This window comes from Entelurus aequoreus, linkage group LG01 (assembly GCF_033978785.1).
Source record: "Entelurus aequoreus isolate RoL-2023_Sb linkage group LG01, RoL_Eaeq_v1.1, whole genome shotgun sequence".
NCBI lineage: Eukaryota > Metazoa > Chordata > Actinopteri > Syngnathiformes > Syngnathidae > Entelurus > Entelurus aequoreus.
This window is the reverse complement of record NC_084731.1, coordinates 100,828,608-100,838,746: the sequence shown is the minus strand read 5'-3', so window position 1 is coordinate 100,838,746 and position 10,139 is coordinate 100,828,608.

Sequence of the window (10,139 nt, the reverse complement as noted above, 5' to 3'; positions counted from 1 at the left end):
ATTTACAGGCGCGTGTTAATGACGTAGAGAGATAGATATTATAGAGGCGCGTGTCAATGACGTAGGGAGATAGGCTCCAGCGCCCCCTGCGACCACAATTGTTGTAGTTTAGCTAGGCAGTTGCATTTGTTTATCTTCTTGGTAAAAGAGGGGCAATAAAAAAAAATTATATTTCGGAAATATTTTGTTAGAAAAAAATATATGTATATGTATATATATATCTATATATATAAATGAATACATACATACGCATTTAGACATACATATATGTATTGCATTCATAAATATATACATACATAAACATTGATACATATACATACAAACACATATATAAATATATATACATACGTTTTTACATATATACACATTACATATATATTAAACATATATAGACTTTAGACTTCCTTTTTATTGTCATTCAAATTTGAACTTTACAGCACGGATAAGAACGACATTTCGTTACATAAACTCATGGTAGTGCAGGATTAAAAAAGCAATAAGGTGCATATATAAATAAATAAATATATATAAATATATATATAAGATAAATACATATATATCAATAAATAAATAGATTACTGTACAGATAAATATATTGCACTTCTCCACATGCGTCCACGTTTATGGATGTATGTTATATTGTCTTTTTTATTCCAGTGAGTTCATCCATTTTGGGGGTAGTTGAGGGGGTCATTTATTGATGATGCGTTCAAGAGTCTTACGGCCTGAGGGAAGAAGCTGTTACACAACCTGGAGGTTCTGCTTCGGAGGCTAAGGAACCTCTTTCTAGAGTCCAGCAGTGAAAACAGTCCTTGGTGGGTGTGGGAGGAGTCTTTGCACATTTTCTGAGCCCTGGTCAGGCAGCGGCTTTTTGCCATCTCCTGGATAGGAGGAAGAGGAGTCCTGATGATCTTTTCCGCCGTCCTCACCACTCTCTGGAGAGACTTCCAGTCTGAGGCCCTGCAGGCATAGGTGGATTAATGACCGGGCCTACCGGGCCCAGGCCCAGGGGGCCAGAGGCCCCAAGGGGCCAGGCCAACTTGGCCCCGCGGCCGCGACCCAAGCAAAACTACTTTTGCAAAAATAATAATCTTAAGCCCCAAGGGGCCAGGCCAACTTGGCCCCGCGGCCATGATCCATAGAGGGTAAGAGGCCCCAAGGGGCCAGGTCAACTTGGCCCCGCGGCCGCGACCCACAGAGGGCCAGAGGCCCCAAGGGGCCAGGCCAACATGGCCCCGCGGCCATGATCCATAGACGGTCAGAGGCCCCAAGGGGCCAGGCCAACTTGGCCCCGCGGCCACGATCCATAGAGGGTCAGAGGCCCCAGGGGGCCAGGTCAACTTGGCCCCGCGGCCACGATCCATAGACGGTCAGAGGCCCCAAGGGGCCAGGCCAACTTGGCCCCGCGGCCACGACCCACAGAAGGCCAGAGGCCCCAAAGGGCCAGGCCAACTTGGCCCCGCGGCCGCGAGCCACAGAAGGCCAGAGGCCCCAAGGGGCCAGGTCAACTTGGCCCCGCGGCCACGATCCATAGAGGGTAAGAGGCCCCAAGGGGCCAGGTCAACTTGGCCCCGCGGCCGCGACCCACAGAGGGCCTGAGGTCCTAAGGGGTCAGGCCAACTTGGCCCCGCGGCCATGATCCATAGAGGGCCAGAGGCCCCGAGGGGTCAGGCCAACTTGGCCCCGATCCATAGAGGGTCAGAGGCCCCAAGGGGCCAGGCCAACTTGGCCCCGCGGCCACGACCCACAGAGGCCCCAAGGGGCCAGGCAAAATTGGCCCCGCGGCCATGATCCACAGAGGGCCAGAGGCTCTCAATCATTATTATCAAAGCTAATTCTCAAATTGGATGGATCACACAACCTCACTCACATATTCTTTATCAATTATTAAAGGTTGTTTCTGAATTTTGATCACAGAACTTAATGCAAATATTCTTGATTGATTGACAAAGCTCATTCTCAAATTTTGATTACACAACCTTACTCTGACAAATTATCATTATCAAAAAGCTCTATCTCGAATTTGGATCACAGAATCTCACTCAAGTATTCTTAGCTGTGCCCCTCCCCCATCAAGTCTTTCATAAACCGGTCTGTTCTTTTAGAATCTCCTCATTTGGTATTTTGAACTCGTGAGAGACTGCTCAAAATTTGGTTTCCTTTCCCTCAGTTCAGACTCAGAGATAATTTGAAATCATTCAACAAGAAGTTTAACGCGCGCACACACACACACACACACACTTGAGTTGAGCATTACTTGGAAATTCTTATATTTTCCATTTTGCTGTTATTATCAGCATCTTCCCATTTTGTCCTTTTCTTTCGAGAAAGTTTACAGTCTGACATTTGTCACTGCTGACAGTTAATAACTTTTTGGTCTTTGACCCATTTTGTCATTTTCTCGATTCGATCGTCACTGACCACTCTCTCCTGTCTGGCAGACATCGTTGCTGCCATCATAGCTAGCAAGCTGCCTGCAGCGGGTCATCCCTATGTTCCCCGTCCCTATGTTACCCGGGTCCTATGTTCCCCTCTACCGGGGAACTAAGGACCCTTTTTAAAAAAAAGGGTTCTATGTTCCCCGCTGCGGGGAACGTACAACACTTTTTCCAGAAAAGGGTTCTATGTTCCCCGCTGCTTCCAATGCGCGACTAAGTAAGACGCACGCAGACACGCATGACAGAGACGCGTTTAAGTTGTCGAAGGAAGGAAGTTCGCGTTTGAGTTGCTCTATCTGCTGCCGCACGCCCTGTGACAGGTTAGGTTTAGGGATGGTTTTGGTCAGGGCACAATTTCGCCAAAAAAGTGCTCCACAACGCCCTGTGACAGGTTAGGTTTAGGGATAGTTTTGGTCAGGGCACAATTTCGCCAAAAAAAAGTGCTCCACAACGCCCTGTGACAGGTTAGGTTTAGGGATGGTTTTGGTCAGGGCACAATTTCGCAATTTCGCCAGATACAATGCAGGGAACATAGGACCCTTTTTTAGAAAAAGGGTCCTAAGTTCCCCGGTCGCATACAAAGACCCAGGAACAACCGGGGAACATAGGACCCGGGGAACATAGGACCCGGGGAACATAGGCACGCTCCCGCCTGCAGATAGCAACATTTTGGTGTCCTTTGGGAAAATATTTAGAAAGAAGACAAAAGTACACACAGTTGTACAACTATTATCTTTATGATCTTTTTTTTGTTAGTTTCTCTGTTACTGTGTGTGGCCAATTAAGCGACTTTTGGCCATACCTGGCTGGTGACATTTAGCGACTTTCTGGTTGATGTTAAGATTAATAATAGCAACAGTTCTCTTCATCTTAATGCAATTTATTGTGTCTGTCTCTCCACATTTTGCCATTAGGTACTTTGAGCTCTTGTTGGTCAGTCACTCTAAGGTACATTGTTGCTGCCATCATAGCTAGCAAGCTGCCTGCAGATAGCGACATTTTGGTGTCCTTTGAGAAATATTAAGAAAGAAGACAAAAGTACAAGACATTGTACGATTACTATCTTTTTAAAATTATTTGTTTCACTGTGTGATTGACCGACTTTGCCGCTAGATTTCGCGTCTTTTGGCCATACCTGGCTAGCGACTAAAAACATCATTTAGCGACTTTTTGGTTGTGAAGATAAGTGGTAAAAGCAGATCTTCCTGTTGGTCTTCCCACATTTTGCCATTTGGTACTTTGCACTCTTCTTGGTCACTCCAAGGCATTTGTCCCTGCCTTCAGCTAGTCACTTGGCTCTTTTGGAATATATTTCACTGTAATTGGCTCTCTCTCTCTCTTTCTCCTCAGTACAAATCAGCCTGTTCCCTTGCCATTCATCACTGACCACTCTGCTCTCCTGTCTGTCAGACATTATTGCTGCTTGCAGATAGCTTGGGGTCCTTAGAGAAAATATCAGAAGAGAAAAGTACACAATTATCTTAATTATCTTTTTTATTCAGTCAGTCCTTCAGTGAGTCCCAGTGTGTTGGCGATTAAGCAACGTTGGCATTCAATTAGCGACTTTTGGCCATACATGGCTGGCGACTCAAAAAACTAGAAAAAAAGTACAAAAAGTTGTACAATTAATATCTTTATTATCCTTAATTCCCCTGAATCCTAAAGTGTGTTGCAATTAAGCAACTTTGCTGCTAGGTTTAGCGACTCTTGTTTTGGGCATACCTGGCTAGCGACTACAAACATTATTCAGCAACTTTTTGGCTGTTAAGATTAACGTTAATAAATTAAATCCTAATACAATTTATTGTGTTGGTCTCGCCATCTTGCTATTAGGTACTTTGAATTCTTGTTGGTCACTGCTAAGGTATCTGGCTGTTGTCTTTGCCTTCAGTTAGTCACTTGGCTCTGGAATATATTTAACTGTACTTGGCTCTCTCTTTCTCCTCAGTACAAATCAGTCTGTTCCCTTGCCATTTAGACATTTTCTTGATTGGATCATCACTGACCACTCTGCTCTCCTGCTGTCTATCAGACATTGTTGCTCCCATCATAGCTAGCAAGCTGCCTTGGTGTCCTTTGTGAAAATATTTAGATAGAAGACTAAAGTGCACAAAGGTGTACAATTATTATCTTTTCAAAATATTTGTTTCACTGTCAGTGTGATTGACCGACTTTGCCGCTAGATTTCGCGTCTTTTGGCCATACCTGGCTAGCGACTGAAAACATCATTTAGCAACTTTTTGGTTGTGAAGATAAGAGGTAAAAGCAGATCTGCCTGTTGGTCTTTCCACATTTTGCCATTTGGTACTTTGCACTCTTGTTGGTCACTCCAAGGCATTTGTCCCTGCCTTCAGCTAGTCACTTGGCTCTTTTGGAATATATTTCACTGTAATTGGCTCTCTCTCTCTTTCTCCTCAGTACAAATCAGTCTGTTCCCTTGCCATTTAGACATTTTCTTGATTCGATCATCACTGACCACTCTGCTCTCCTGCTGTCTATCAGACGAATCAGTTGATTCTCTGCTCTCAATTGTCTATGCTAGTAAGCTGTTATTCTCTGCTTTGGAGTGTTGATGCTGGGTTGCTAGTTTTCTAAATCACCTCACACACTTGAAGGAAGCAGCACCGATCATAAACACACAAACAAACTCACACACACACACACACACACACACACATAGTTGGTTTATCTGTTGTGATAGGCAAAGAGCCAATGTGCAAAGAAAGAAGGGAAATATGGATCATAAACGTTTAAGTGGAGGAGCTAGAAAAAAAATTCAGCAAGAAAAGAAAAAAAAGGAATCAGTTTTACTTGAGAGTGTTCCAAATATCTCCAGCTTCTTCAGTACAAAGACATCTGCTGAAAGCAATTCTATAAATGCTACTGCAAATTCAGCTAAGGTTAGCAATGCACCTGAGCTAGCATGTAGCTCCCAAGATCCTGAGACCACTACAAGTGTAGACACTGAACCAAATGCTTCTGATGCTTATGATTCAACCAATTCAGCAGTAGCCAGTTGCTCGGATGAATGTGAGGTCACTGCACCTCTGGACAGCATAGAAAATGAGCTGAATCTTTCTTCAACACCATCTACAGTGACAACTCTACCTAGTGATCCCGCTAAATGGGCTGAGACCCTCACTGAGTCAATGAAGGAAGTTCTTATTCAAAGAGGTGCAAAATCATTTCACAACCGTCACAGCCATTATCCAGCTTCTGTGAGGAACAGTGGGCTAGGAGGCAAAACCCGATGCCTAAACAATGAACATTTTACTTCACACTTGCCCAATGGACAACGAGTACAAAGAGAGTGGCTGATGTACTCTCCCTCTACTGGTAATGTTTACTGCTTTGCATGCAAACTGTTTTCCCCAAAAACGCATTCTTTTGTGACAGGCTATTGTGATTGGAAACACTCAGAAAGATTTGGTGAACATGAGCGAAGTGCTGAGCACATAACCTGCATGCAAGCAGTCTTGAACCGCGCCAAAGGTGCCACAGTTGATGCAGACCTGTTCAAACAGTTTCAGGCAGAGAGCAGCTATTGGAGGCAGGTGTTACAAAGAGTTGTTGCAGTCATTAAATTCCTTGCAGAAAGGGGCCTTGCATTTAGGGGTAAAAATGAATCGTTAGGGTCTCCTCTCAATGGGAACTACCTTGGTATTCTGGAGGTCCTGGCTGAATTTGATCCCTTTCTAAAGGATCACATCAGAAAGTTTGGGCAGATGGGTCGAGGTAATACCTCATATCTGTCCTCCACCATTTGTGAGGAATTCATTGAATTGATGGGTGCAAAAACCAAACAGGCTATAGCAGATGAACTGCAAGCAAGCAAATACTACTCTATCATTGTGGATTCAACCCCAGATTTATCTCATGTGGACCAATTGACATTCATATTCCGTTTTGTTAGCAAAGAGGGCAGTGTTGTTGAACGCTTTGTGGGTTTTGAGCCCATTACTAGCCATACAGGTGAAAGTTTGGCTAACTGTGTCATGTCTGTGTTGGAAAATCTAGGGTTAGAGCTGTCAAATTGCAGGGGGCAGGCTTATGATAATGCCAGCAACATGTCAGGGAGGTATAATGGGTTGCAGGCTCACTTAAAGAAAAGCAACCCATTAATACACTATATTCCATGTGCAGCTCACTCTTTGAATTTGGTGGGAGTCAACAGCATTGACAGATGTGGAAATGAAGTCTCTAAGTATTTTGACTTGATTCAGTCTATTTACAACTTCACAACTGCATCCACACACCGATGGGACAGGGTATTTGGCAATTCCAACATAGATCTCACACTTAAAGCTTTATCCAACACGCGTTGGAGTTGCCGTGCAGAATCTACCAAAGCACTGTGGCAGAACTACAGTAAAATAAAAGCAGCACTACAGGTTATTTCCACTGATGACACAGAGAAACGAGACACACGAACTGAAGCTGACAGTCTAGTGCGGAAGCTGGATTCACTTGAGATGGCCTTCATGGCAGGCTTTTGGGACACTGTTCTGTCCAGATTTCAGGCCACAAGTCTGCAACTTCAAAAAGCAGACATGGACCTTGGTACAGCAGTTAGATTGCTGGAATCTCTGCGCACCTTTGTTCTCTCCCAAAGAGATCTATTTGATCATTTTGAGCAGAAAGCCTTAAACATGTTGGGTGGCACCCCATCTTACAGGGCTGAACGGACGAGGAAACGTAAAAAGTTTGCTGATGAATCAGCATCCCCAGATGTTGTGCTTGAGGGAAGGCAACTGTTTCAAATAGAGACATTTATTGCCTCTATTGATCAACTGAGTTCAAGCCTTAATCACCGTCTGGAGGCCTACAAACATCTGAACAATTTGTTCAGTGTCCTTTTCTCTTTGGATACAGAGTCCAATGCTTCAGTCCTTCACAAGGCCAAGATTCTCACTGAATCATACCCATCTGACCTCAATGAAAGTCTTGGACAGGAGCTTATACAGTTCAAATCTTTTATACAGCTCAACAACACTGATGAGGAGAGGACCCCTTCAGGACTGCTCAAAACAATAATACATTTTGGACTACAGCCTACGTTTCCTAATACATACATTGCGCTACAGATTTTTCTCACTCTACCGGTCAGTAACTGTGAGGGAGAACGCTCATTCTCTCTTTTGTCAAGAGTAAAAAATGAGCTGCGCACAAGAATGACTCAGAAAAGATTAAATGCGTTATCTCTAATGGCAATTGAGAGTGAGCTGACAAGAGAGTTGGACTTCAATGATGTGGTGGATGATTTTGCAAAATTGAAAGCACGAAAGAAACCCCTTGCTTAAAGGTGCACTGTGTAAGATTTTTAGGTTATTTCCAGAATTCACCCATTCACTAATGTTAGGCTACCTGTTTTCATGAATACTTACCACCACCATAAAATTCTAAGTATCCATTATGACTTGGAGAATTGCACTTTTGCCATTTCTGGGAAGTGTCACCTGGATTGTGAAGATAGGATTGACTTTAGGCAGAAGCTTGGTGCTTTCTCTGGCAAACTGAACCTCAAGCTTCATTCTCTGCAGCTTTGCATTCTTGTGCAGACTTTCATCCACAAGGAACTTTTCAACTTCCCCACTATCGTGAAGGGGCCATCAAAAGATTTCAGTGTGTCCAGCATGTCTAGTCTCTTACTCTCCTTTCTTTGAGCCATCTCTTGTTTCTCATCTGCCCTACTCTCGAATTTTGCCTTCATGAATTTACTCCAGTTGAGTTCAACCTCCCTTTTTGCTTGTGCTGCTGCCTTGAAACCTCTGAAGCTCCTGGCTCTTCTGTAAAATTATTGACCTATTGACTGCGTTCAGTGTGCCCAACTTCTTCAGTTTGTAGTCCACCTTGCCACATTGTCTCTCCATCCCAATGTTGTGCACAGGGGTGCCATCAATGTTACTAGCCTGTTCACTGACAGGGTCCATTGGGAAGGTCTCCTCATCCATCCTCTGCCTGGCCAGGACAGTCTTCAGATGGGGCAGCATGAGATCTGTCAGCTGCTTCACTTCATCCAAGTATTCGGCAGCCACGTCTGACACTGAGTTCAGGACATGTCCAGTGCCTGTCCAGCCACTATAGCATTCTTGGAAATGGGCTATCTTGACCTGCATGCAGCCCTTGTACCATGAACTGGCCTACACCTTTCTTTGTGGTGCTCTCCGATGCATGTTATCATTTTACCTTTCTCCTTCTCCTCAAGCTTAACCACAAATAGATACAGACTTTGAGCCTCAATTTGCTGCACAGCTGCCGTTATGCCAATGTGTTTTCCTAAGATATTATTGTATTTTTAATGATAGAAGGGAGGAAAAGGGGGCAAAAATCATGTCCGATTTAGTTTTTTGGGTGGGTTGGGGGGTTTATTTCATGATAGCTACCAACTTCCAATACATAATATCTCTCAAATGACCCAATGCACCATCACTGAAGTGGGCGTAATCATTTTCAAAAATGTTAATTTTTAGGCCATTTATCCCCTCCCCCTGTGTCTGTGTGAAACCTGTGCTTGTCAGTGTCTGTGTGGTATACCTAATAGTGTGTGTGCAGTATGTGCACTCTTCTGTACAGTACAGTGTGCATGTCTGTTCACAGTATACAGTATTTCTTGCATAGTGCGTGCGTGTGTGTGCGCCCACACGCGCGGGGGGTTGAGGGGCCAAGACCATGTCAGGCCCAGGGGGCCAAAATTTCTTAATCCGCCCCTGCCTGCAGGCTCCAGTCCAGACAGATAGGAGGAAGAGGAGGATAGGAGGAAGAGGAGTCCTGATCATCTTTTCCGCCGTCCTCACCACTCTCTGGAGAGACTTCCAGTCTGAGGCCCTGCAGGCTCCAGTCCAGACAGATGCAGGTGGTCTCTATAGTGCCTCTGTAGAATGTGCTGAGGGAGCTGTGCTCTTTTCATCCCACGCAAAAAGTGCATGCGCTGCTGAGCTCTTTTTACAAGAGCTCTGGTGTGTAGGGACCAGGTTTTATTGTCACCCCAGGAACTTGGTGCTGCTTACTATCTCCACTGCTGTGCCGTTGATGAAGAGTGGAGCGTGGCTGGACTGGTGCTTCCTGAAGTCAACCATGATCTCCTTGGTCTTGTTGACATTCAGGACCAGGTTGTTGGTTCTGCACCAGTCAACCAGATGTTTCACCTCCTCCCTGTAGTACATGTGGTTGTTGTCACGGATGAGACCCACTACTGTCGTGTACTTCACAATGTGGTTAGTAGTGGACCTGGCGCAGCAGTCATGGGTCATACAGTATATACATACATAAATATATTTACATACATATCTACACACATGTATATGTATATATAAATATATATACACACATATATACACACACATATATATATATGTGTGTGTATATATGTGTGTTTATATACATGTGTGTGTATGTATATGTATATATACACACATATATATGTATATATACATATACATACATATATATATATATATATGTGTGTGTACATAGTGTGTATATGTATGTGTATATATATTTATATATATATACATATAAATGTGTGTATATATGTATGTAAATATATTTATGTATGTATATATGTTTAAATGTATGTATATATACCTATGTATGTATATATATATGTGTAATGTGTATATATGTATAAACGTATGTATATACATATACACATTATATATACATACATATATATATAATGTGTGTATATATGTGTGTATATCT